The 23,954-nt window shown below is 43.4% G+C and overlaps 1 protein-coding gene across 8 annotated transcripts in view; it reads right to left on the bottom strand.

Moving 5' to 3' along the window:
- The window catches only part of CUEDC1 (CUE domain containing 1), a 227,995-nt gene that overhangs the window by 152,214 nt on the left and 51,827 nt on the right, over positions 1-23,954 (bottom strand). For 2 of the 8 annotated variants that reach the window (XM_069756431.1, XM_069756433.1), the window contains exons 2-3: positions 23,781-23,854; positions 2,772-2,823 (exon numbers count right to left, since the gene is read on the bottom strand). The exons of 1 other annotated variant lie outside the window; for it this stretch is intronic. The gene's annotated coding sequence lies outside the window, so the exon portion shown is untranslated. The remainder of the gene's footprint in view (positions 1-2,771; positions 2,824-23,780; positions 23,855-23,954) is intronic. 5 more of the 8 variants (XM_069756434.1, XM_069756435.1, XM_069756432.1 and 2 more) reach the window with 4 other exon arrangements.

Raw genomic sequence — 23,954 nt, 5'->3', positions numbered from 1 at the left:
ATTTTGGAAGATGGCGGCGCCCGGGAGAAGACGGACGGGACCACGGCTGGATCGGTAAGTATGATAGGGTGGGGGGGGACCACGGGGGGGGGGATCGGAGCACGGGGGGGGGAATCGGAGCGCGGGAGGGGTGGAACGGAGCGCGGGGGGCGTGGAACGGAGCACGGGGGGGCTGGAATGGAGCACGGGGGGGTGGAACGGAGCACGGGGGGGGTGGATCGGAGTGCAGGGGGGGTGATTGGAGCACGGGGGGGTGATTGGAGCACAGGGGGAGCGGGCACGAGCACGGGGGGGAGCGGAGCACAGGACGGAGGGGAGCCGGAGCAGTGTACCGGCCAGATCGGGGGGGTGGGGGGGCGATCGGAGGGGTGGGGTGGGGGCACACTAGTATTTCCAGCCATGGCCGATGATATTTCAGCATCGGCCATGGCTGGATTGTAATATTTCACCCGTTATAATGGGTGAAATATTACAAATCGCTCTGATTGGCAGTTTCACTTTCAACAGCCAATCAGAGCGATCGTAGCCACGAGGGGGTGAAGCCACCCCCCCTGGGCTAAACTACCACTCCCCCTGTCCCTGCAGATCGGGTGAAATGGGAGTTAACCCTTTCACCCGATCTGCAGGGACGCGATCTTTCCATGACGCCGCATAGGCGTCATGGGTCGGAATGGCACCGACTTTCATGACGCCTACGTGGCGTCATGGGTCGGGAAGGGGTTAATAGGCATCCTTACCACAAACACTCATCTTTATTTACTACTATTAATGATGCCATCATAGCTCCAAAAAGCATGTCAGATTTGCCTTTCCAATAAATGCCCCAACAGACTTTGAACATGGTGTTCTTGGTTTATGTAAATGATTGTATATGTGTTTTAAGTGTTAAACTCTACCAAATACACCCAAAATTCACTTTCTAGTTGCTGCAGCTCGAAAACAAAAAGCCTCACAAAGAAGACCAACTAACTGCAGTGCTACAATGAGAGTACAAGAGCAAACAGATGCAGGCAGGCTTTCAGCATGCTTTCTCAGTCATCTTGATCTCAGGTTGCCCGGCAACAAAGGAGCAACTGGCGCAATAAACACAATGGCACATTTCAGTAGAAAATAGCAGGCATGCCTTCATAAAATAGATTAATGGTCTAAAGCAGCGTGTAACACAAGATATTTCTCTGATGCACATGAAGTGCCCGTTAACTGTTAAAAAATGAGGCTGCTTCTCTTTTTTTTAAGGTGGTTTGCCCACGATACACAGCAAGATTCTTTCATGAAGTCACAACAAGGCATACAGAAGAAAAGGACTGTCTTGTCACTTAGAGGACACAGAGACCGGGCAGAAGAGAGGATGGAAAGAAAAGTGGACACTAACATAACAAATAACAAGGACACTAACTCTCAGTAGGAAAATACAAATAAACGAAGGGTTACACGCTATGACTATACAGAAGTTAACATGGGTTTGATCAATTTTGGAAATAATGGTTGACCATACAGCAACAGTGAATTTTTCCACAATCCACATAAATAATGATTGCTTGTTGTAGTTGGAAATAGTAAAAGTAGATCATAAAAGTATAAAAAGGTGAACCAAAATAGAGCCTTCTCCTCCATTTGAAAACATACCAGAAGAAATACCGTTGTAATATAAAAAATAAAAAAAACACTCTCACAGGGCAGCATGGTGGAGGCAGCATCATGATTTTGAGCTATTTCTCAGAAGCTGAAACTGGGGCTTTAGTCAAGGTTGAGGGAATCCGAAATATAAATAAATTTTGCATCAAAATCATAAGGTCTCTGAAGATCGTGAGGAATTTCAGCCTATAGCATGAAAACGACCATAAGCAAACCTCCAAATCAACAAAAGAATGGCTTTGCAACAAGATCAGAATTTTGGAATGGCCCAGCCAGACTACAGTCCTGAATCCAACTAAAAATCTGTGGGTTGACCTGAAAAGGGTTGTACACATGAGATGATGAGATGTTCTCACAATCTGATAGATTTCAAGCTCTATTACAAGGAAGAGTGGGCAAAGATTGCCAGTTCTAGATGGGCTATGGTGACAGACTCCTGCCCAAAAGCCTGAATGTCATCAGAAATTCAAAGTATATGTCAATAAATTATTAGTTTAGGGGTATGCATATTTATGCAACAACATTATTTTTAGTTCTTCTATTTTCTTTTTCAACCCGAAAAGATTTGTTTGTTTTTTTCAATTGAATTGTATAGCAAAAACTTAGCATTATATAGCAGCACGGTGGCTCAGTGGTTAGCAGTGCAGCCTTGCAGCGCTGGAATCCTGGGTTCAAATCCCACCAAGGACAACATCTGCAAGGATTTGGTATGTTCTTCCCATGTTTGCGTTGGTTTCCCCGGTTTGCTCCTATATTCCAAAGACATACTTTTAGGGAATCTAGATTGTGAGTCCCATCGGGGACAGCGATGATAATGTATTGCAAACTGTAAAGCGCTGTGGAATATGTTAGCGATATATAAAAATAAAGATTATTATTACAACAGACATGTGCAGACTTTTTCATCCACTGTATTTATAAATGGTGGTATCACCAGGATAAAAGTTTTGTTGTATAACATAATTATGATGTTCCCTATGTAATCAATTAGGTTTTTACTTGTATTACTATATATCCTCTTTACTCACATGTGCTATGAGGATCTGACTTTTAGATTTTATTGTTAATTATTATGTTGCAAATTGTAAAACATGATATTGTTAGATGATATAGGAACATTAGGATATATAACATACCTTAGTTGGAATCCTGTGGTATCAGCACCAAGATGCTAAATCAGCTTGGGATCTGGGGAATTAAAAAGCACAGTCATCACCTTGAATTCTTAGTCATGGTCATGATCCAAGAAGTATCGTTTCTCCTTGCGGAGAGTGACATGATAAGCATGTCGAGGTGAGGAGACAAAGCCGCAATGCTCCTCTGGGAAATATGCAAATTGTCTCTTCAGAGAGGAAGAGGACTAGAACTCTAGTGCTACCTCCAATAGGTGGCACTAGAGTTCTAGTCCTCTTCCTCTCTGAAGAGACAATTTGCATAGTCATAGTCATAAAATCATTTATGAACATAGAGTGTGACAGGTTGAATTATACTGTTAAACGAGACCACTGCTATTACGGAATACTGCTGTCATGAAGAGCTACAAATTAGTCTGAAAAAATGTTTAGGTAGGATGGTTGTGTCAAAGTAATATCCATATGAATCCAAGGAGCCAATACTCTGCAGCAGAATGCTGGCTAGTACATCACATTACCTCTGCTGGATTGGCTTCTTCTAAGGGTATGTGCACACAATGCAGATTTAGTGCAGAAAAATCAGCTGCAGTTCTGCACTAAATCTGCATCTCCTAGCAGAATCTGCAGGTGCGTTTTTGATGCGTTTTTTATGCGTTTTTGAGCACAAATCTGCATGAAAAACGCACGAAAAACGCACCTGCAGATTTCTATTATGGAGGGGTGCAGAAACGCTGCAGAACTGCACAAAAGAAGTGACAGGCACTTCTTTGAAATCTGCAGCGTTTCTGCGCAGATTTTTCTGCACCATGTGCACAGCTTTTTTTTTTTTCCCATTGATTTACATTGTACTGTGATCACAGTGCAGTTCTGCAGCGTTTCTGCTGCAGAAAAATCTGCTGCAGTTCTGCACTAAATCTGCATCTCGCTCATAGAAAACGTGTTGTATCAGATTTATCAGACTAGGCCATAAAGTTCTATTGCTCACATGGCTACCAGCAGCTGTGATTTTAAGCTTATGCTTTGTTACTAATTACTCCCATTCTCCATTGCTTAGACTTTTTGTGGACTTGCTTTGTCCTGGTGTATGTGCTCCCTCTGGCTGTGTCGGACACTGGAAAATGCCAATCTTCTGACAATACCAATCTCAGCTACCACGATTCATCGACTACAGCAAGGCAGATATAAGAAGGACTTACAGTTGTTTTGCTACATGTAAAATAAAGCAGCCAGCGTATTTAATCTTTGTCAATGTTGCAATCTATAGTTATGACAATGATAGATGCCAGAACATTTATTTCCAGCAGAATATCTAGCGGTATGCCTATTTTAAGGCAATGGTCACACAATAATAAATGAGGGAAAGTCCATCACCCGCTGAATGTTTGCCAGGCAGCATTAATGAGGATGTGTGCTGTTCGGCTGGGAGTCACATCCACACTGTAAAGCCAGGCTAAAATGTCTTGTTTTATCCTTTTCCGGGGCTTTTGTATAATCTGGCAGAATGACCTAAGGCAAATCCCCAGAGAGAGCGGGATCATTGTTTCCCTGAATAAAAAGGCAGCATTGAAAAAAGAAGCCATTACGGCCAGTCGACATTTAAGATGTCATCTTCCTTTCATGTGTTGGTTTCAGGATAGTTTTTACCCACAAAATGAAAGCAGAAGAAACCTAGCACATAGCTGGAATATGCAATTTACGGCAGATTGGTGTGGATTAGCAGTTCAGCTCCACATTTCATTTTTTCTGCTCTTCGTTATTTTAGTCTCAGAAACATCCGATGTAAAGACTCGTACATTTTTATAGTAATCTGGAAATGAGCAGCTCTTATTCTTCCGCTGAGTCAGATAAACTAACCTTGGGCTTCATTCACACAACACAGACAGGTTTTTTTTAACCGCAAAGTAAAATGATGAAAAAAAAAAATGTAGCCACAACATGTGAATGCAGCCTTAAGGTACTGTCACACTAGACGATATCGCTAGCGATCCGTGACGTTGCAGCGTCCTCGCTAGCGATATCGTCCAGTGTGACAGGCAGCAGCGATCAGGCCCCTGCTGTGCTGTCGCTGGTCGGGGAAGAAAGTCCAGAACTTTATTTCGTCGCTGGACTCCCCGTAGACATCGCTGGATCGGCGTGTGTGACACCGATTCAGCGATGTCTTCGCTGGTAACCAGGGTAAACATCGGGTAACTAAACGCAGGGCCGCGCTTAGTAACCCGATGTTTACCCTGGTTACCATCCTAAAAGTAAAAAAACAAACACTACATACTTACCTACAGCCGTCTGTCCTCCAGCGCTGTGCTCTGCTCTCCTCCTGCTCTGGCTGTGAGCGTCGGTCAGCCGGAAAGCAGAGCGGTGACGTCACCGCTCTGCTTTCTGGCTGCCCGGCGCTCACAGCCAGACCAGAGAAGCAGAGCGCCGAGGACAGACGGCTGTAGGTAAGTATGTAGCGTTTGTTTTTTTACTTTTTAGGATGGTAACCAGGGTAAACATCGGGTTACTAAGCGCGGCCCTGCGCTTAGTTACCCGATGTTTACCCTGGTTACCGGGGACCTCGGGATCGTTGGTCGCTGGAGAGCTGTCTGTGTGACAGCTCTCCAGCAACCAAACAGCGACGCTGCAGCGATCCGGATCGTTGTCGGTATCGCTGCAGCGTCGCTATGTGTGACGGTACCTTTAGGCTACTTTCACACTTTATAAAGACGATGCAATGCGTCGTTCTGTGCAAAAAACGCATCCTGCAAAGTTACCCGCAGGATGCGTTTTTTGCACATAGACTTGTATTACCGACGCATCGCGACATATGGACACACGTTCCATACGTCGTGCACTGGATGCATCGGTAATTGGTGGACCGTCGTCACAAAAAAAGTTCAATGTAACTTTTTTTGTGTGACGTGTCTGCCATTTTCGACCGTGCATACGCAGCCAAAACTCCGCCCCCTCCTCCCCGGAACTCATAATGGGCAGCGGATGCACTATTTTGCACAATGTCCGACAGTACGTCGGGTCGACGATTTGCGATGGCCCTGTACCGACGGAAATGTGAAAGAGGCCTTAGTACAAGAATATAGGAGAATGTACACACGCTTTTTTTCTGCATGAAAAATGCAGGCTATGGATAGAAAGTTCCAGAGGATATGAAGTATGTTTTTGATGTGGTATTTATTTGGTAAAAACACATTGATAAAATAAATTTTATTGAGAAAATAATAAAAAGCACAAGTAGTCTAGGTGTAGTCTAGGCTAGCTAATTGGTGCAGAAAATCTGCAGCTTTAAAAATTAACCAAATACTGATCGTAGGAACTTAGCCCAAGCCATTTACATCTCAGTGGGAGAAAACCTCCACCAAAAATACTGACATGCTTCATTTAAAAAAAATGAAGAATGTAGTTACAGCAAAACTGTCATGTGTGAAGCAGAGGTGGACATATGGTTTGTGCAACCACACAGTGCACAAGAGGTAAGGAGACCAATTTCTACCTCAAAAGCAGGTGGAATTGTGCATTGTCTATGTCCATTAGTGGTGTGAACAAGCCCTTATCCTCTGATTTTCTTTCATGTGCTTGTATCCAGAAGTCAGAGACAGACAGAGTACCAAATCACTGAATACATTGGTACAGCTCAGAAATTAAATAATAACATAATACTGTTTGGATTAGTTAACCCCTTAATCCCATATGACGTACTATCCCGTCCAGGTGACCTGGGACTTAATTCCCATGGACGGGATAGTACGTCATATGCGATCGGCCGCGCTCACGGGGGGAGCGCGGCCGATCGCGGCCGGGTGTCAGCTGCCTATCGCAGCTGACATCCGGCACTATGTGCCAGGAGCGGTCACGGACCGCTCCCGGCACATTAACCCCCGGCACACCGCGATCAAAGATGATCGCGGTGTGCCGGCGGTGCAGGGAAGCATCGCGCAGGGAGGGGGCTCCCTGCGGGCTTCCCTGAGACGATCGGTACACGGTGATGTGCTCACCGTGTACCGAGCGTCTTCTCCCTGCAGTCCCCGGATCCAAAATGGCCGCCGGGCTGCATCCGGGTCCTGCAGGGAGCACTTCCGGGTCAGGATCAGGCTGCAGCTGCAGCTCTAATCCTGCCCGGCTGTATGTCAGATCACCGATCTGATAGAGTGCTGTGCACACTGTCAGATCGGTGAACTGTGATGTCCCCCCCTGGGACAAAGTGAAAAAGTAAAAAAAAAAATTTCCACACTTGTAAAAAAAAAAATAAAAAAAAAATTCCTAAATAAAGCAGAAAAAAAAAATATTATTCCCATAAATACATTTCTTTACATAAAAAAAAAACAATAAAAGTACACATATTTAGTATCGCCGCGTCCGTAACGACCCGACCTATAAAACTGGCCCACTAGTTAACCCCTTCAGTGAACACCGTAAGAAAAAAAAAAAAAAACGAGCCAAAAAACAACGCTTTATTATCATAACGCTGAACAAAGAGTGGAATAACACGCGATAAAAAAGACGGATATAAATAACCATGTTACCTCTGAAAACGTCATCTTGTCCCGCAAAAAACGAGCCGCCATATAGCATCATAACCAAAAAAATAAAAAAGTTATAGTCCTCTGAATAAAGCGATGCCAAAATAATTATTTTTTCTATAAAATAGCTTTTATCGTATAAAAGCGCCAAAACATAAAAAAAATGATATAAATGAGGTGTCGCTGTAATCGTACTGACCCGAAGAATAAAACTGCTTCATCAATTTTACCAAACGCGGAACGGTATAAACGCCTCCCCCAAAAGAAATTCATGAATAGCTGGTTTTTGGTCATTCTGCCTCACAAAAAAATCGGAATAAAAAGCGATCAAAAACTGTCACGTGTCCGAAAATGTAACCGATAAAAACGTCAACTCGTCCCGCAAAAAACAAGACCTCACATGACTCTGTGGACCAAAATATGGAAAAATTATAGGTCTCAAAATGTGGAGACGCAAAAACTTTTTTGCTATAAAAAGCGTCTTTTAGTGTGTGACGGCTGCCAATCATAAAAATCCGCTAAAAAACTCGCTATAAAAGTAAATCAAACCCCCCTTCATCACCCCCTTAGTTAGGCTAGGTTCACATTGCGTTAATGGGTTAACGCTAACGGACAGCGTTGCACGGCGAAAATGTCACAATTAACGCCGTGCAACGGGTCCGTTAGCACAACCATTGACAGCAATGTGATTTTCAGGTGTAGCGCATCGCTAGAGCGTGCCATTTTCGGCTCGCGCTAGCAAGGTGCCATTCTTTTGTGGCGCGCCTCAGACGCTGCTTGCAGCGTCCGCGGCGCGCCCGAGGTCCGATCCCCGATCTTCCAGAGCGGGGACGTTAACGCGACCACTAAACACGACACCTAAAAAGACATTGTGTTAGCGCAATCCGCTAGTGCTAAACGGATTTCCCTAACGCAATGTGAACCTAGCCTTAGGGAAAAATAATAAAATTAAAAAAAATGTATTTATTTCCATTTTCCGGTTAGGGTTAGGGTTAGGGTTAGGGCTAGGGTTGGGGCTAGGGTTAGGGTTTGGATTACATTTACGGTTGGGATTAGGGTTGGGATTAGAATTAGGGGTGTGTCTGGGTTAGGTGTGTGGTTAGGGTTACAGTTGGGATTAGGGTTAGTGGTGCGTTTGGATTAGGGTTTCATTTATAATTGGGGGGTTTCCACTGTTTAGACACATCAGGGGCTCTCCAAACGCGACATGGCGTCCGATCTCAATTCCAGCCAATTCTGCATTGAAAAAGTAAAACAGTGCTCCTTCACTTCCGAGCTCTCCCGTGCGCCCAAACAGGGGTTTACCCCAACATATGGGGTATCAGCGTACTCGAGACAAATTGGACAACAACTTTTTGGGTCCAAGTTCTCTTGTTATCCTTGGGAAAATAAAAATTTGGGGGGCTAAAAATCATTTTTGTGGGAAAAAAAAGGATTTTTATTTTCACGGCTCTGCGTTGTAAACTGTAGTGAAACACTTGGGGGTTCAAAGTTTTCACAACACATCTAGATAAGTTCCATGGGAGGTCTAGTTTCCAATATGGGGTCACTTGTGGGTGGTTTCTACTGTTTGGGTACATCAGGGGCTCTGCAAATGCAACGTGACGCCTGCAGACCAATCCATCTAAGTCTGCATTCCAAATGGCGCTCCTTCCCTTCCGAGCTCTGCCATGAGCCCAAACAGTGGTTCCCCCCCACATATGGGGTATCAGCGTACTCAGGACAAATTGAACAACAACTTTTGGGGTCCAATTTATTCTGTTACCCTTGTAAAAATACAAAGCTGGGGGCTAAAAAATCAATTTTGTGAAAAAAAAAAGAATTTTTATTTTCACAGGTCTGCGTTATAAACTGTAGTGAAACACTTAGGGGTTCAAAGTTCTCACAACACATCTAGATAAGTTCCATGGGAGGTCTAGTTTCTAATATGGGGTCACTTGTGGGGGGTTTGTACTGTTTGGGTACATCAGGGGCTCTGCAAATGCAACGTGACTCCTGCAGACCAATCCATCTAAGTCTGCATTCCAAATGGCGCTCCTTCCCTTCCGAGCTCTGCCATGCGCCCAAACAGTGGTTCCCCCCCCACATATGGGGTATCAGCGTACTCAGGACAAATTGGACAACAACTTTTGGGGTCCAATTTATTATGTTACCCTTGTGAAAATACAAAACTGGGGGCTAAAAAATTTTTGCGAAAAAAAAATAAATTTATTTTAACGGCTCTGCGTTATAAACTGTAGTGAAACACTTGGGGGTTCAAAGCTCTCAAAACACATCTAGATAAGTTCCTTAGAGGGTCTAGTTTCCAAAATGGTGTCACTTGTGGGGGTTTTTAATGTTTAGGCACATCAGGGGCTCTCCAAACCAACATGGCGTCCCATCTTAATTCCAGTCAATTTTGCATTGAAAAGTCAAATGGCGCTCCTTCCCTTCCGAGCTCTGCTATGCACCCAAAAAGTGGTTTACCCCCACATATGGGGTATCGTCGCACTCAGGACAAATTGCACAACAACTTTTGTGGTCTAATTTCTTCTCTTACCCTTGGGAAAATAAAAAATTGGGGGCGAAAAGATCATTTTTGTGAAAAAATAAGATTTTTTATTTTTACGGCTCTGCATTATAAACTTCTGTGAAGCACTTGTTGGGTCAAAGTGCTCACCACACATCTAGATAAGTTCCTCAAGGGGTCTACTTTTCAAAATGGTGTCACTTGTGAGGGGTTCCAATGTTTAGGCACATCAGGGGCTCTCCAAACGCAACATGGCGTCCCATCTCAATTCCAGTCAATTTTGCATTGAAAAGTCAAATGGCGCTCCTTTCCTTCCGAGCTCTGCCATGCGCCCAAACAGTGGTTTACCCCCACATATGGGGTATCGTCGCACTCAGGACAAATTGCACAACAACTTTTGTGGTCTAATTTCTTCTCTTACCCTTGGGAAAATAAAAAATTGGTGGCAAAAAGATTATTTTTGTGAAAAAATATGATTTTTTATTTTTACGGCTCTGCATTATAAACTTCTGTGAAGCACTTGTTGGGTCAAAGTGCTCACCACACCTCTAGATAAGTTCCTTAAGGGGTCTACTTTCCAAAATGGTGTCACTTGTGGGGATTTCAATGTTTAGGCACATCAGGGGCTCTCCAAACGCAACATGGCATCCCATCTCAATTCCAGTCAATTTTGCATTGAAAAGTAAAATGGCGCTCCTTCCCTTCCGAGCTCTGCCATACGCCCAAACAATGGTTTACACCCATATACGGGGTATCAGCGTACTCAGGACAAATTGGCCAACAATTTTTGAGGTTCAATTTCTTCTCTTACTCTTGGGAAAATAAAAAATTGGGGGCGAAAAGATCATTTTTGTGAAAAAATATGATTTTTTATTTTTACGGCTCTGCATTATAAACTTCTGTGAAGCAATTGGTGGGTCAAAGTGGTCACCACACATCTAGATAAGTTCCTTAGGGTGTCTACTTTCCAAAATGGTGTCACTTGTGGGGGGTTTCAATGTTTAGGCACATCAGTGGCTCTCCAAACGCAACATGGTGTCCCATCTCAATTCCTGTCAATTTTGCATTTAAAAGTCAAATGGCGCTCCTTCCCTTCCGAGCTCTGCCATGCGCCCAAACAGTGGTTTACCCCCACATATGGGGTATCAGCGTACTCAGTACAGATTGTACAACAATGTTTGGCATCCATTTTATCCTGTTACCCTTGGTAAAATAAAACAAATTGGAGCTGAAATAAATTTTGTGTGAAAAAAAGTTAAATATTCATTTTTATTTAAACATTCCAAAAATTCCTGTGAAACCCCTGAAGGGTTAATAAACTTCTTGAATGTGGTTTTGAGCACCTTGAGGGGTGCAGTTTTTAGAATGGTGTCACACTTGGGTATTTTCTATCATATAGACCCCTCAAAATGACATCAAATGAGATGTGGTCCCTAAAAAAAAATGGTGTTGTAAAAATGAGAAATTGCTGGTCAACTTTGAACCCTTATAACTCCCTAACAAAAAAAAATTTTGGTTCCAAAATTGTGCTGATGTAAAGGAGACATGTGGGAAATGTTACTTATTAAGTATTTTGCGTGACATATCTCTGTGATTTAAGGGCATAAAAATTTAAAGTTGGAAAATTGCGAAATTTTCAAAATTTTCGCCAAATTTCCGTTTTTTTCACAAATAAACGCAAGTTATATCGAATAAATGTTACTACTAAAATGAAGTACAATATGTCACGAGAAAACAATGTCAGAATCGCCAAGATCCGTTGAAGCGTTCCAGAGTTATAACCTCATAAAGGGACAGTGGTCAGAATTGTAAAAATTGGCCCGGTCATTAACGTGCAAACCACCCTCGGGGCTTAAGGGGTTAAGGCCCTTGGCATTTTTCTGCATAAATAAAGCGCAAGTTACCGAAAAAGGCAACAGAGTGAAGAAAAAGTCTATAGGAGCCAAAAACAGTGTGACACAATTATAAAGCTGCTTCTAAACCACAGCGAACAGAAATACATTTATCAAAAGAAGCCTGATTTTACTTAAAAGTAGGTTTTGTTTTCTATTTTTCTTTTATGATAGATATAAGCTAATGTGATGCAGTGACCCCTGCTACAGCTAGGGGGCGCTGCATGTGCTCCTCAGGATATGCATGGAGGCATATCTGTAGTTGTAATGGTTGAAATAGTATAAGTATATAATGTATAAGTATAATAGTATAAGTATATAATGTGACCATGTGGGTCACATGGGGAAAAATGGATGGACCTGAGTGGTCTGTGTGCCAGGTCCTTGAGAGTCTCTGTGTTGGGAGGTCCTGGGAGTAGGACTAGATCCCTGAAGAGCACATGGGGGGGGGCCTTGGACCTGGGGGCCTGTGTGTTGGACGGTCCCAGATGGAGATGGACGTCCTGAATAGCGCACAGAGAGGACGCGTGTGCAAAGTCCATGATGGCACTGCGTTTGGGGATGCTACAGCCTGTCTGAGGATCTGGACTGTCAGGTGGCCTGGTGAGCAAGGCATTGCCCGGGACGGCGATCCCAGTTCGGCAGCTTCCCCGAGAGAGTGAGTACTGACAGGAGTCAGCGTATGGAGCAGGAGCTTCTGGAAGGTAACCCAGCGTGTGGGGAACCGTGCAGTCACCCATGGTAACTGGACAGAGTAAGGTCCAGCATGATTAGAGACTGCAACCGTAATGTCGTATGTTGGTGTCTGTTCTGCTCCATGGACATTAATAAACTGTATGGCATGCGGTCACCCACGATAACTGGACACAGAGGTTCGGCATGTTTAATGACCGTGTTTCAAATCCGTATACTATGATGTGAAGATTGATGTAAAGACTGTTTGCTTGTTGTTCATATTTCTGTGGCTTATGACTCCATAATAAACCACATGAACTGTTAAAGTGAAAACCCGTGCCTGACTACATTAATCCGCTGCCAAATGAGCACTCAGTAAGTGTGATCTTACATATGGTGGAGAATGCGGGCAATGATCCAGGAAGCACGTGTGAGGTGTTTGCTGTGGCTTGGCGGGGTCACGAAGTTTGTTTGTATTTTCTCAAGTCAGCTTGCTGCGGATCGGTGGGTCCACGAAGCTAACAAGCATCTGGCTGTAACTCGGCGGGGTTACGAAGTTTTGCTGTGGATCGGAGAGTCCACGAAGTCTCTGGTGCGGAGCCGTGCAGAGTTCTGTGGAGAGTAGCTGCAGATGCAGCAAGATGTTCCGTAGCAGCAGCTTGTGAACAGCACTCGGAGGTGCCGGCTTTTGTGGCTGCAGCAGGAGCTGTGATAGTACTAGCAGGAGCTGGTGATGTGTCGTGAGGATATTGGTGGACCAGATCGTGCAGACTCTTAAAGGGCCAGTGCGACCTAAAGAGTTGTTTTGTGTGTGCTGTGCGAACTGGCGACAGAGTACCGTGGGAGTCCACGAGGTGTGCCCCAAGGAAAGGGATGGTGTCCCTAAGGCTGCTGTCACACTAGCAGTATTTGGTCAGTATTTTACATCAGTATTTGTAAGCCAAAACCAGGAGTGGAACAAATAGAGGAAAAGTATAATAGAAACATATGCACCACTTCTGCATTTATCACCCACTCCTGGTTTTGGCTTACAAATACTGATGTAAAATGCTGACCAAATACTGCTAGTGTGACGGCAGCCTAAGAGTTGGTGGTGACCTAAATGGAGATGGTTGCCCAAAAAGGGGTGGAATCCAAAAAGGGGGTGGTAACCCGAGTAAGGATAGTGGCCCAAAAAGGGGTGGAATCCCAAAAGAAGGCGATAACCCAAACAGTTGCCCAAATGGGGGCAGAGTCCCTAAAAGGGGGGCTATGACCTAAACAAGGGTGGAGTCCCAAAAGGTGACTTGGGTGCCAGGTGTTGAGACCCCTGGTGTGTGACAGGTGTTCAACCCCACAAATATGAACAGAGGGGGGGATATGTGATGCAGTGACCCCTGTTACAGCTAGGGGGTGCTCCTCAGGATATGCATGGCATAGTAACATAGTAACATAGTTAGTAAGGCCGAAAAAAGACATTTGTCCATCCAGTTCAGCCTATATTCCATCATAATAAATCCCCAGATCTACGTCCTTCTACAGAACCTAATAATTGTATGATACAATATTGTTCTGCTCCAGGAAGACATCCAGGCCTCTCTTGAACCCCTCGACTGAGTTCGCCATCACCACCTCCTCAGGCAAGCAATTCCAGATTCTCACTGCCCTAACAGTAAAGAATCCTCTTCTATGTTGGTGGAAAAACCTTCTCTCCTCCAGACGCAAAGAATGCCCCCTTGTGCCCGTCACCTTCCATATCTGTAGTTGTAATGGTTGAAATAGCCACACACACCTCCCACTTATGGGAGTGGCTACAAGTATATCATTTGACCATGTGGGTCACATGGGGAAAAATGGATGGACCTGAGAGGTCTGCGTGCCAGGTCCTGGAGGGTCTCTGTGTTGGGAGGTCCTAGGAGTAGGACTAGATCCCTGAAGAGCACATGGGGAGGCTTTGGACCTGAGGGCCTGTGTATTGGACAGTCCCAAATGGGGATGGACGTCCTGAATAGCGCACAGAGGGGACGCGTGGGCAGAGTCCGTGATGGCACTGCATTTGGGGAAGCGTCAGCCCGTCTGAGGATCTGGACTGTCAGGTGGCCTGATGAGCAAGGCATTGCCCGGGACGGTGATCCCAGTTCGGCAGCTTCCCTGAGAGAGTGAGTACTGACAGGAGTCCGCGTATGGAGCAGGAGCTCACGAAAGGTAACTCAGCGTATGGGGAACCGTGCAGTCACCCATGGTAACTGGACGGAGTAAGGTCCAGCATGATTAGAGACTGCAACCATAATGTCGTATGTTGGTGCCTGTTGTGCTGTATGGCGTGCGGTCACCCACGATAACTGGACAGAGAGGTTCGGCATGTTTAGTGACCGCGTTTCAAAGCCGTATACTATGATGTGAAGATTGATATAAAGACTGTTTGCTGGTTGTTCATATTTCTGTGGTTTATGACTCCATAATAAACCACATGGACTGTTAAAGTGAAAACCCGTGCCTGACTACGTTAATCCGCTGCCAAATGAGTGTCCCCCCAATACACTCAGTAAGTGCAATCTTACACTAATAAGGACATTAAAGCCAGATTTACACATCCTTATTCCAGCCTTGGGTCAGCGATGATGCTGTTGAGCTTGTGCCTCCTACATTATAGCCTGAAGCTGATATGTTTCTACTTTATATACAAATACGATAACTACCCGGCAATTTGATTGTCATCCGTGATTCTTCTTGTATGTAAAAACAAGGATCATTATTCCTAAGTGTTTTGGATCTGAGTCGGTGTTTCAGTTTTTACCATTAACGTTTTCCCAGATGGAAAAAAAAATGCAAAATTTCTCCTATTGATTAGAATGTTATACACAGAACTGCCCTACAGTTCACTAAAAACCCCAGACTTGTGGATAGCACCAAACACTTTAATGGGTACATATCCCATCCGGGAAAATCATGAAATACGTGATTCACGGACGTCTGAATGAAGCCAGGATGTCTCTATGCCACAAGGTAAAGAGCATTTCTTGGCAGGACAGGTTCCCTTTAATACTACTAGCTACACTTTGTGTCTCCATAATAGCTGTGCTAAGTAGATGAGTACAAGAGAGCTTAGACAAAAAGAAAGCTTTGGAGCTTGTCCCCGGCCAGCTTCCCGAAATGAAAGAGAAAAGATTTAACATATGGGAGACTAAGATGCTTTCTGGACTGAGGCACTAGAAGAGAAGGTCACAAAACTATTGATATTTGATACAACTTAAAAGAAAGGAGCCGCACCAGCTGGACACATAAATTAAAAGGGATGTGGTCAGTGCTTTACCCTCTCTGCAAAGAAACACAAAGGACACTACACAAGCTGCCTGATGTGACCTCATTTACATCCGGGACCTGCTTTTCTGGTTTTGTGTAACAACTATTGTTTATTACAAGTACAATATAATGTGACAAACCATCAGAACACAGCCTGGGTTTCTCTTCTTGCCCTCTTCCTCAACCTCTTTTGTAGGAAACAATATATATAGTATATATAGATCCTGTATGTGAATCACTCTTCGTTTTCATCTCTTAATGCAATTTGCGCTTACCGAATAGCTTTCCAGATTGAAATGAATTGATCTGATGGTCTAATGGAATCCTGAGCTCATAAGACATGGAAAATACAAATCCTACTGGCGCAGCAGTCAACATGATAGACTGCAATTTAACCTCTTAAAAACTAGCCTATTTAGTATAATGCATTCTTTTTAGTCTTTACAACAACACATTAAAAGAACCATAACCATTTTGTTTTTCAGTTGACATGGTGCTTGATTTTATTAAGACAAGTAGACGGATTCAGACACCATTACGGGGTACATATAATTTGCAGATTAACATTTAATAAAGAGGTTGTCTGGTGAAAACTAGTGCTCACCTCTCCATAGCATAGGTGATAAGAAGTTGAAAGTGACATTCCGACTGCTGGGACCTTCTCTGATTGGTAGAACAGGGAACTTTTATCCCTGTTAAAATGATAACAGTGCGCATGTTCGACTTACGGTCCATTCTATGGGGCTGCGGAGCCAAGTGCTCAGCTTTCTCAGCCAGCCCCATTGACACAGAATGGAGTAGCAGTAGGGTGTCCGCCTGTTGTGCAAGTTAATGGATTACAGTTCCCCAATCTACCAAACAGTGCGAGTCCAAGCAATGGGACATCCAATGATCAGCAAGTTATCACCTAATGTTGGGCGACTATTATAGACACATACAGTGGGTTCGGAAAGTATTCAGACCCCTTCAAATTTTTCACTCTGTTTCATTGCAGCCATTTGGTAAATTCAAAAAAAGTTCATTTTGTTCTCATTAATGTACACTTTGCACCCCATCTTGACTGGAAAAAAACAGAAATGTAGAAATGTTTGCATATTTATTAAAAAAGAAAAACTGAAATATCACATGGTCATAAGTATTCAGAGTTTTGCTCAGACACTCATATTTAAGTCACATGCTGTTCATTTCCTTGTGATCCTCCTTGAGATGGTTCTACTCCTTCATTGGAGTCCAGCTGTGTTTAATTAAACAGATAGAGCTTGATTTGTTAAGGCACACACCTGTCTATATAAGACCCCACAGCTCACAGTACATATCAGACCAAATGAGAATCATTATGTCAAAGGAACTTGCCAAGGAGCTCAGAGACAGAATTGTGGCAAGACACAGATCTGGTCAAGATTACAGAAGAATTTCTGCAGTACTCAAGGTTCCTAAGAGCACAGTGGCCTCCATAATCCTTAAATGGAAGAAGTTTGGGACCACCAGAAGTCTTCGTAGATCTGGCCATCCAGTCAAACTGAGCAATCGTGGGAGAAGAGTCTTGGTGAGAGAGGTAAAGAAGAACCCCAAGATCACTGTGGCTGAGCTCCAGAGATGCAGTAGGGAGATGGGAGAAAGTTCCACAAAGTCAACTATCACTGCAGCCCTCTACCAGTCGGGCCTTTATGGCAGAGTGGCCTGAAGGAAGCATCTCCTCAGTGCAAGACATATGAAGGTCCACATAGGAGTTTGCTAAAAAACACATGAAGGACTCCCAGACTATGAGAAATAAGATTCTCTGGTTTGATGAGACGAAGATAGACCTTGTTGGTGATAATTCTAAGCGGTATAAGTGGAGAAAACCAGGCACTGCTCATCACCTGCTCAATACAATCCCAACAGTGAAACATGGTGGTGGCAGCATCATGCTATGGGGGCGTTTTTCAGCTGCAGGGACAGAATGACTGGTTGTCAATGAAGGAAATATTAATGCATCAAAGTATAGAGATAGAGCGCTGACCTAAATCTAATTGAGCATCTCTGGATAGACCTGAAAATGGCTGTCCACCAACATTCACCATCCATCCTGATGGAACTGGAGAGGATCTGCAAGGAAGAATGGCAGAGGATCCCCAAATCCAGGTGTGAAAAACTTGTTGCATCATTCCCAAGAAGAATCATGGCTGTACTATCTCAAAAGGGTGCTTCTACTCAATACTTTGTAATGGGTCTGAATACTTACGACCATGCGATATTTCAGTTTTTCTTTTTTAACCCCTTCATGACCCAGCCTATTTTGACCTTAATGACCTGGCCATTTCTTGCAATTCTGACCAGTGTCCCTTTATGAGGTAATAACTCAGGAACGCTTCAACGGATCCTAGCGATTCTGAGATTGTATTTTCGTGACATATTGGGCTTCATGTTAGTGGTAAATTTAGGTCGATAATTTCTGCGTTTATTTGTGAAAAAAACGGAAATTTGGTGAAAATTTAGAAAATTTCGCAATTTTCACATTTTGAATTTTTATTCTGTTAAACCAGAAAGTTATGTGACACAAAATAGTTAATAAATAACATTTCCCACATGTCTACTTTACATCAGCACAATTTTGGAAACAAATTTTTTTTTTTGCTAGGAAGTTATAAGGGTTAAAATTTGACCAGCGATTTCTCATTTTTACAACAAAATTTACAAAACCATTTTTTTTAGGGACTACCTCACATTTGAAGTCAGTTTGAGGGGTCTATAAGGCTGAAAATACCCAAAAGTGACACGATTCTAAAAACTGCACCCCTCAAGGTGCCAAAACCACATTCAAGAAGTTTATTAACCCTTCAGGTGTTTCACAGCAGCAGAAGCAACATGGAAGGAAAAAATGAACATTTAATTTTTTAGTCACAAAATTGATATTTAAGCAACAATTTTTTTTATTTTCCCAAGGGTTAAAGGAGAAACTGGACCACGAAAGTTGTTGTCCAATTTGTCCTGAGTATGCTGATACCTCATATGTGGGGGTAAACCACTGTTTGGGCGCACGGCAGGGCTCGGAAGGGAAGGAGCGCCATTTGAATTTTTTAATGAAAAATTGGCTCCAATCTTTAGCCGACACTAAACATTGGAGCTCCCCCACAAGTGACCCCATTTTGGAAACTAGACACCCCAAGGAACTTATCTAGATGCATATTGAGCACTTTAAACCCCCAGGTGCTTCACAGAAGTTTATAACACAGAGCCGTGAAAATAAAAAATGATTTTTCTTTCCACAAAAATGATATTTTAGCCAGGAATTTTTTATTTTCCCAAGGGTAACAGGAGAAATTGGACCCCAGATGATGTTGTCCAGTTTGTCCTGAGTATGCTGATACCTCATATGTGGGGATAAACCACTGTTTGGGCGCACGGCAGGGCTCGGAAGGGAAGGCATGCCATTTGGCTTTTTGAATGGAAAATTAGCTCCAATCATTAGCGGACACCATGTCACGTTTGGAGAGCCCCTGTGTACCTAAACATTGGAGCTCCCCCACAAGTGACCCCATTTTGGAAACTAGACCTCCCAAGGAACTAATCTAGATGTGTGGTGAGCACTTTGAACCCCCAAGTGCTTCACAGAAGTTTATAACGCAGAGGCATGAAAATAAAAAAAAATTTCTTTTCTCAAAAATGATTTTTTAGCACGCAATTTATTATTTTCCCAAGGGTAACAGGAGAAATTTGACCCCAAAAGTTGTTGTCCAGTTTCTCCTGAGTACGCTGATACCCCATATGTGGGAGTAAACCACTGTTTGGGCACATGCCGGGGCTCGGAAGTGAAGTAGTGACGTTTTGAAATGCAGACTTTGATGGAATGCTCTGAGGGCGTCACGTTGCGTTTGCAGAGCCCCTGATGTGCCTAAACAGTAGAAACCCCACACAAGTGACCCCATTTTGGAAACTAGACCTTCAAAGGAACTTATCTAGATGTGTGGTGAGCACTTTGAACCCCAAAGTGCTTCACAGAAGTCTATAACGCAGAGCCGTGAAAATAAAAAATCATTTTTCTTTCCTCAAAATAATTTTTTAACCTGCAATTTTTTATTTTCCCAAGGGTAACAGGAGAAATTTGACCCCAAAAGTTGTTGTCCAGTTTCTCCTGAGTACGCTGATACCCCATAGGTGGGGGTAAACCACTGTTTGGGCACACGTCGGGGCTCGGAAGGGAGAGAGCACCATTTGACTTTTTCAACGAAAGATTGGCTGGAATCAATGGTGGCGCCATGTCGCGTTTGGAGACCCCCTGATGTGCCTAAACAGTGGAAACCCCTCAATTCTAACTCCAACACTAACCCCAACACACCCCTAACCCTAATCCTAACCCAAACCACAACCCTAACCCCAATACACCCCTAACCCTAGTCTTAACCCTAATTCCAGCCCTAACCCTAAGGCTATGTGCCCACGTTGCGTATTTGTGTGCGGATTTTTCCGCACCATCTTTGAAAAATCTGCAGGTGAAACGCACTGCGCTTTACCTGCGGATTTCCAGTGTTTTTTGTGTGGATTTCACCTGCGGATTCCTATTATGGAGCAGGTGTAAAACGCTGCGGAATCCGCATAAAGAATTGACATGCTGCGGAAAATAAAACGCAGCGTTTCCGCGCTGTATTTTCCGCACCATGGGCACAGCGGATTTGGTTTTCCATAGTTTTACGTGGTACTGTAAGCGTGATGGAAAACTGCTACGAATTCGCAGCGACCAATCCGCTGCGGATCCACAGCCAAACCCTAATTCTAACCCTAGCCCTAAGGCTAGGTTCACATTACGTTAGGGCAATCCGTTAAGCGCATAGCGCTATCGGATTGCGCTAACGCAATGTTTCTTTTTCGTCTGCATTCGCCATCCCCGCTAGCGCAGATCCCCGATGTGTGAGGACTGGACCTCAGCGTCCGAGGTCCGTCACAAAAGAACGGCACATCGTTAACGCATGCCGAAAATGGCACGCGCTAGCGATGCGCTACAGGCAGAAATAACATTGCTGTCAATGGGTGCGCTAACAGACCCGTTGCACGGCGTTAATTGCAACATTTTCGCCATGCAACGCTGTCCGTTAGCGTTAACCCATTAACGCAATGTGAACCTAGCCTAAGTGCAACCCTAGCCCTAAGTGCAACCCTAGCCCTAAGTGCAACCCCAACCCTAAGTGCAACCCCAACCCTAAGTGCAACCCTAAGTGCACACTAACCCTAAGTGCAACCCACCCTAAGTGCATCGATATCCCTAAGTGCAACCCTAGCCCTAAGTGCAACACTAACCCTAAGTGCAACCCCAACCCTAAGTGCAACCCTAAGTGCAACGATATCCCTAAGTGCAACCCTAGCCCTAAGTGCAACCCTAGCCCTAAGTGCAACATTAAGTGCAACCCTAACCCTAAGTGCAACCCTAACCCTAAGTGCAACCCTAAGTGCAACGATATCCCTAAGTGCAACCCTAGCCCTAAGTGCAACCCCAAGTGCAACCCTAACCCTAAGTGCAACCCTAACCCTAAGTGCAACCCCAACCCTAAGTGCAACGATATCCCTAAGTGCAACCCTAGCCCTAAGTGCAACCCTAGCCCTAAGTGCAACCCTAGCCCTAAGTGCAACCCTAACCCTAAGTGCAACCCTAACCCTAAGTGCAACCCTAAGTGCAACCCCAACCCTAAGTGCAACCCCAGCCCTAAGTGCAACCCTAAGTGCAACCCTGCAGTGCGCAGGCGCTGGGACTCTGAGCTTTCCCGCACCTGCGCACTGCAGTATTTCGATCTGCATGAAGATGGGAGGCACCGAACAGGAACCTGCGACGCCCATCGGACCCGAACCGGGACCGCCCCCCCTGGGTGAGTATAATCTAACTTGTTTTTCTTATCTTTCAGAATACATTGGAGGCTTATCTACAGCATTACAGAATGCTGTAGATAAGCCCCCTAATGGCGGTGGCCGCAGCTTATATGTGAAAAATGAGGTTACAGATTTCCTTTAAAAAAATGTTCTTTCTTGTTTTGTTATTATGTTTCCCCTGCCCCTTCCTCTTCCCCTCCTGTTCCCCTTTTCCCCTTCCCCCCTTCTCCCAACCACTTCCTTTTCTTTAATGTAGATGCATACTAATATTTCACAAATGCATTATATTGGTTTTGTTTAAAAAAATTGTTAGTAAAAATAAAAATGGTTTTGTACATTTTTTGTAAAAATGAGAAATACAGTAGCTGGTCAACTTCCTTATAACTTCCTAACAAAAAAAAGTTGCTTTCAAAATTGTGCTGATGTAAAGTAGACATGTGGGAAATGTTATCTATTAAGTATTTTGTGTGACATATCTCTTTGATTTAAGGGCATAAAAATACAAAATTTGAAAATTGCAATATTTTAAAAATGTTCACAATATTTCTGTTTTTTTCATAAATGCAAGCAATATCGAAGAAATTTTACCACTAACATGAAGTACAATATGTCACGAAAATCTCAGAATCACCGGGATCTGTTAAAGCGTTCCAGAGTTATAACCTCATAAAGTGACAGTAGTCAGAATTGTAAAAATTGGCCTGGTCATTAAAATGCAAATTGGCTCCGTCACTAAGGGGTTAAAGACGTCCCAAATGTCCTTTTGTAGACATTGCAAGCCATGGTAGAGCGTTCAGTCTGCGCAGACTGCTAACAGTCATACCACTAACATGTGACCTGGCGTCATGTTGAAAATCTGCTTGTGGACACTATATAAATATCTAGATAGGTAGGCAGGTAAGTAGATAAGACAGACAGATATATAGACACAATAATACATTTTAAGAAATAAAGGTTTTACAGGTAAGATCAGCCAGCACAGTACATACCCCCTGTTCTTCACAGAAATGAAAAGGCTTCAATTGCATAAGTTACTTGGACGAGGCACAATAACTGAGTATCAAAAGTAGAAAAATAACACAAATATCATGTGCTTTCTTTATAGGAGTGAATATTCATACAGAATTTTCATCCAAGTGACAGGTACACTTTAAACATCTCGGTAAAATATTGGCATTAATCCAAATTCACAATTTACTGTCTTTTAAAGAAGCACTCCCATCAAAAGATTTATCCTCTTAATATATTGCAATTATATTATATAGCACTGTGTTCTTACAATTGATAATGTTGCCTTTCTACCCAGCTTATTCTTTTCTCTGCTCTCTGTAAAAACAGGAAGTCTCTCGTCCTTGTATTTATCATTCCCTTCTTCCAACTCCTGACCCAACTGCTCCTCCTCCCCCTGAAAGGGACTTTTGCAGTGACTCATAACTCATACAGGGAAAACTGACCTCCTGTTCCTACATAGAGCTTAGAAGGATTCAGCTAGTTAGTTTTTAATCATGTGAGGTCATACACCTAATGGCAAAGAGAAGAATTAGCTGGGTAGAAGGGCAAAATGAGCAATTGTAAGTACACAGTGCTATATAATATGATGATTGTAATATAGTAAGAGGATACAAATTTTGATGGGAGGAGTGTGTCTTTAACTGGAAGTGTACACCTTTTGTAAATAGAAGACTCATTTAGCTTCATTTTAACAGTCAAAACTATTTCCTTGAGCCTAACTCCCAGCATATGTGAAATTTCAGATCGCTGGCATGGTGCACTACACTGAGGGGTACAGGGTAATCTCCTATAAAGTTCTAGGATTGCTCTAAAAATATTAATCATGCACAATTCTGCGGTTATCAGGGTTGTAAAACATTTTTAAAAGGGATTGTCAGTAGTATAAAAGCAAGCATTTTACTAGCTGTGACAAGTCATATATTCATCACAATTCTCAGCGTCTTGTGCCATACATGCTACCATCATTTCTGAGCCCAGCGATTGGCTGTAGATGCCAGTTGGATGTATGGCACATTACCACTCCTGAACATCAACAAATAAAAGTAGGGTCCTCTACAGGGGCAGCAGTACGGTATTTTTTATTGTTAATTTTAACTCTAATTCCACATGTCTCTTAGTAGGAACACATATGCATGAGCGCTTAGACTTGATAAGTAATCCACAAAGTGTGGAAATGTAAAGTAATAACATTATGAAATTAATTTGCAACTTTCAAAATCTATACCAGGAAGTTTGGGTTATTTAGTAAGAACCAAGGAGAATAAGCACATACCAAAAATTAAATAAGACTTACATACTGTGAAGAGGGAAAGCTCACAACAAGCACGTTTGGTCAGAGGTTGTCCATACGCAGGGTTACGGATGTCTCTGGAAAGAAAATATTAAAGATAATGCAGGATTCAAACCCCATGTGATACACAAATTTGTCAGTTAGTATTGAAATGAGAGAAGAACAAGGACAAAACCA

Source organism: Ranitomeya imitator, chromosome 3 (assembly GCF_032444005.1).
Source record: "Ranitomeya imitator isolate aRanImi1 chromosome 3, aRanImi1.pri, whole genome shotgun sequence".
NCBI classification, from domain to species: Eukaryota; Metazoa; Chordata; class Amphibia; order Anura; family Dendrobatidae; genus Ranitomeya; species Ranitomeya imitator.
This window is presented reverse-complemented; position numbering and strand designations above follow the sequence as displayed.